Genomic DNA, 5,464 nt, shown 5'->3' with positions numbered 1-5,464 from the left:
AAACACAAAGCAAGCAGAAGGAAGGAAATAATAAAAATAAGAGGAGAAATAAATGCAATTGAATACAGGAAGACAATTGAGAAAATCAGTGAAACAAAAAGCCAGTTTCTGCAATAAAGTTAATAAACCTCTAGCAGGACTGACAAAGATATGAGAGGAAAAGACACAAGTCACCAACATCAGGCATGAAACAGGGAATATTGCTATAGATCCTGCGACCATTAAAAGGGTAATATAGGAGTAATACAAATAACTTTATGCTTATAAATTTGATAACATTGAAGAAATAGACCAATTCCTCAAAACCACAACCTACCATGACTCAACCAAGATGAAGTAGGCTCCTGAATAGTACTATAGCCACTAAAGAAATTTAATTTATAATTAAAACTCCAAAAAAGAAGTCTTCAGGCTTAGATGGTTTCATTGAAGAAATTTACCAAATATACAAAGAAGAATCAACACCAATTTTATACAATCTCTTCCAGAAAATAGAAGAGGAAGAAACCCTTCCCAACTCATTTTATTAGGTATTACCCTGATACTAAACCAAAAAAAGAAAACTATACACCAATATCTCTTATAAACTTAGATGTAAAAATTATCAATGAAATATTAGTAAATTGAATCCAGCAATGTATAAAAAGAATTAAAAGCCATGACCAGGTAGGTTATATTCCAAGTATGTAAGAACTGGATCAATATTCAAAAATCAATCAATGTGGGGCCAGCCCAGTGGCATAGTAGTTAAGTTCACACACTCTGCTTTGGCTGCCTGATGTTCACAGGTTTGGATCCCAGGTGCACACCTAGCACCACTCATCAAGCCATGCTGTGGCAGCATCCCATATAAAATAGAAGAAGATCGGCACAGATGTCAGCTCAGAGCCAATCTTCCTCACCAAAAAAATCAATCAATGTAATCCACCATATCAACAAGCTAAAGAAGAAAAAACATATCCTGATATCAACTGATGTAGAAAAAGCATTCGACAAACTCCAACAACCGACAACCGTTCATGATAAAAACTCAGCAAATTAGAAATAGAGGGGAATTATCTCAAATAGATAAAGAAAATCTACATAAAAACCTACAGCTGAAATCATACTTAAAGGTGAAAGAGTGAATGGTTTCTCCCTAAGATCAGGAACAAGGCAAAGATATCTATTCTCACTATTCTTATTCAACATAGCGCTGAAAATTCAAGCCCGCCCTCATTCAAGTCGACGGTCTGAAACAGGCCTAATGTTGGCAATGGGGTTGGGGGGCCAGGCAATTGTCACAGGAAAGAGACACATATATATTTAGAAAATGACAGGTGGGTAGAGTAGAGCATCTGAGTTGTATGACGGGTCGAGGTGTAGAGGGGTGGGAGGTTTGAACAAGTACTGGCAAACTAAAAAAGACCCTCGAATCATTGCTCCCACTGTTAGGTGAGTCATAGGAGCTATGAAGCCAGTGTCCCAGGTTACAAGTCCCCCACCTGCATGCTCCCCACCAAATCGCCCTGTGAATCACACCAGCAAAACTACATTCTGTGCAGCACAGCACAACTGGTGGCTCTGCGCTGAAAGAGCAATTTTAATGTTATCAGGCCAGCTGGGGCTTGTTTTTGAGTCTGTGGAAAGAGAGGAAGCTCTCAAACAGGAAGCTGGGATTGGGTTACCCTGACAAATCTGTGATTTTGCTCATGACTTTAGAGCAGAGGAATGTTCCCTGAGAAACTGCATTGCTACAAGTGAGTCTGAAATATATACATACGTGTTTAAGCCAATGTGGCTGCTTGGAGCTGGTGCCGATTCTTAAAGTTTGAGTGTTATCTTTATTTTGTCCTAAGAAAAATGCCTTCCCTCCTACAGGGAAGCTGTCCCCTCCTCTTGGATAGTCTTCAGAATCTGCTTTCAAGGTTTCAAGCTCAAACCTCTAATTGGATCCCAACACCCCCAGCTTTTCAGAAATCTCTAACACTCCCTCTCTGTCCTCACATATTCCACAGTCACCAATTCCTGGCCTATTTGTTTCTGAAATGGTTCTCAAGGGTGTGATCAATTCCGGCTTAGGACGCTCATGGCTCCAGTTCAGAGTCTCACCATCTTTTATGAGGACTAATGGCACAGTTTCCTGAATCGTCTTCCAGACTCAGTCTCTACTGTAAACCTTTCTCCACCCTGCTGCCAGTGTGAGCTTCCCAGGACAGAAATTTGATCAAGTCATTTCCCTGCTTAGGTCATTTCTGGTGGTTCATCATTCTAGCCATGACACTCAAAGTGTGGTTCATGGACAGGAACCAGCCCAAGAATTTTGTTCCTGTCCATGACAAGGTAAGTAGAGAAACTGAGAGCAAGCATTTGGAAACTTTTAAGACATTTGACATTGCCGTGTTATCCAAGTGTATGGCAAGTAGACTTATGTCATTGAACCAGACTTGTGTCATTGACCAGGCCCTGTTGAACTTACATGGTGAGTCATCTGTGGCACAAACTCTATACTCCTATTGGTCAGTGAAAGTTTGGGGATTAAAAAACAACAAGTGGTCCTTCATTACAGATAGTTTGACAAGCATGGCACTGAAGGATAAAGTCCAAAGACTTCATCCAAAATCCTTCATTATCTGGCCTATATCCATGGTTCTTCCAGCATCTTCTGGAACTCCTATATCTTCCCCCATTCTGTGAAGCTTCTTGACAGTTCTCCAACCACTCTGTTCATTTTAATTCTTCTTTCTCAAATGCCCTTCCCCGCCTTGTCTGCCTAGAGACTTTCTCTCATCTTTACAGTTCTGCTAGAACAGCTTCGTGAAGCCATTTCTGATGCCATCATTAAATCCCCAACATGGACATTCCCTCCTTGTATCCTTCCTACTACCCAGTGCATTCATTCAAGAAGCTTGGATGAATAGAATAAGACAAAATCTCTGCCATCAGAAAGTCCCTAGTCTCATGAACTTCTTGTGTATTGTCTTCTTGAAGACGGTGGCCATGTCTTAAACATCTTTGTGTCTCTACAGCCTCTGTGCCATGAACACAGTAGGAACTGAGGCAATGATACATTTGGAATCAAGACTGATAATAATAGTTGAAACACAAAGAGGGACTGGAAAATCTTTTACCCTCTGGTTAACCTGTCTGGGCTTTCATTTCTCATTTTGTCACATGTAGGATTTGAATTGTAGCATACCCACAGTTCCTTTAAAGCTCAAATATTCTCTCTAGAGCCAGGAAATTCACTCACTGGAACTCCCTCCCTCCAGATTCCCCTAGAAGATGGTCCTCATCCTCTCCACCTCCACCCCATACCAATTCCTCAGACTCTAAACTCAAAAGAAGGAACCACAGCTATGCATGTTGCTCTATTTTCCTTAGGCTTTTCATTGGGTCTTTCTTAATTATCACATCTTTTGGTGATGGTGGCCTTTCTGCTGCTGGCAGACTGCTCTTTAGCCAAGTAATTAAAATAGAAAAAAACAGAGACTTCAAATTTGGATTTGAATCTACCGAAATCTTTTCCAGGTGTTGCTGGGAAATTGAGGCAACAAGAAAAGGCATGTTTCAACATAAATATGGCACACGTTCCCTGGCTTGGGGAAGAGCATCCCATAGTCCTTCAACACATAAAACAACAGATCTGGAACATCCCAAGTCAAACATATTAAGCTGAAAATAGGCTGGCATTGTGGGTAATTAAGTCAAATTGGCCCTCTTTAAACCTACTCAGTTGAAGTCAGTGTGCTTCCTCTTCTCCCTACTTTATAGATCAGATTCCAAAGAAATAGTGCTTGAAATATATTGTCCTTTGGGTTTTCAGATCAGATTTGAATCTTGTGTCCCCACGAGATTTCAGTGCAACAGAAAATTCTTTCTAGACCTGATCCAACATCCACTTTTTGATTTGGAATAGACAAATTCTATCTGACCAAATTCTTCCATTGCTCATATTTGATACTGCTGATGAATTGATTGAATTCTTCTTTTAAGTCACAGCGGTATCATGGACGGTGATCATTTTCCATTGCGTGGCCTTTCCTGAAAAGCGGGCAACATGCTCTGAGGGCGGTGTCTCCCTTCTGAGCCATCCTCTTGTCCAAAACAGGCATCCCAAACCCCTCCAAGCCTGGCTAGAGCTGACATCCTTCAAGTCCCAAATTAGGTACCACCTCGCGGATGTGCTCCCCACACTGGGGCAAATGACCTTCTTTCCTGGTCCCATAGTTTCCTTGAAAACCAGCCTTTGAAAGAGAAGTGATAGTGATGCAAATATCAAATTATCCCTAACTTGGTGATGAGCACAGCAAACAGAACGCATAATTTTGATGTCTTCTATCCTCAATTTTGTTTAATATAAGAAAAGTATTCAAACCAACAAAGATTAAAGAGTCTCATGTTTTTATTTCCTTAAACAATTTTCAGAAATACTCAAACTGAGTCAGAAATATCCAATAAGATGGTCAAAGATACCACAAGTATGATTATCCTACAAAAAGGGGTAATTTACCTCACCTGAAATGCCACAGTTACGTAAGAGCCTTAAATAATGCTGCTGAGGATATCTTCAGAGGTGTCAGACATGAATCCATACTACGTTATCATCCCTCTTTTACAGTGCCTCCTTCTCTTACCACCCTCCCTGCACCCCCATCCCAAACCCTCTCCATCAATTTGGCATGTGAATCTTGGTTAGCAATTCTTTCTTCCAAGACCCCAGGAGAGAACGATTCTGCTATTAGTCTCTGGAGCGTGCCATGCAGAGATTTCTGTCACCACGGAATGCCGCTGCATCAGTTCGTCTTTCAGACTCCTTTCACTGTAATTGACAGGCCAGCTCCCCTCCTCCCCTTTCCTTGGTGCCATACCCATGGGCTTGCTACACATATTAGTGTTTTCAAAGCAATATTCCCAGCAGGAGTTCCCAGAGGGGGCTGCACACCCAGGAGGAAGGAGATAAAGGTCTGAAAACTCAGTTTTAATTGCATTTGGATTTGGGAAGGCTGTTTTGATTAACAAGTAATGCTGTAACTGCATATCTCTTACAGTTTAATGAAAAGTTTTTTTTTCCCCTCCTTAAGAAAATGAAAGAGGGAGTCAGATAACTCCGCGACACCTTCCCAACCCCCGAGCAATAATTTGATTCCTGCAGGCTGAGTAACTTGAACACGGAGACGCTTACAAAAACCAACTTTCAAAGGGCTCTGGCGCCCTCTGCTGGCAATTTGTGCTGAGACCAACAATTTAAGAAAGGATTCCTCGTCTCAGTATTAGAGTTGACCTATTCCACTTAATTCATTTAAAGATGAAGAAGGTGGAGTTGAAGAGCCTCAATCAGTAAAGTCACTTAGCTTGTTAATAGCAACCGCACTGTGGTTCGAGAACACCCTAGCATGTTAGAAAATCCCTACTTTTGAATACTATGTATTTCCTTCCTAGCTATGTCCTGGAGCAAGTTATTGACTCAGTTTTCCTTTCCTAC

The sequence above is a fragment of the Equus przewalskii genome, chromosome 8 (genome assembly GCF_037783145.1).
Source record: "Equus przewalskii isolate Varuska chromosome 8, EquPr2, whole genome shotgun sequence".
Lineage (NCBI taxonomy): Eukaryota > Metazoa > Chordata > Mammalia > Perissodactyla > Equidae > Equus > Equus przewalskii.
This window is presented reverse-complemented; position numbering follows the sequence as displayed.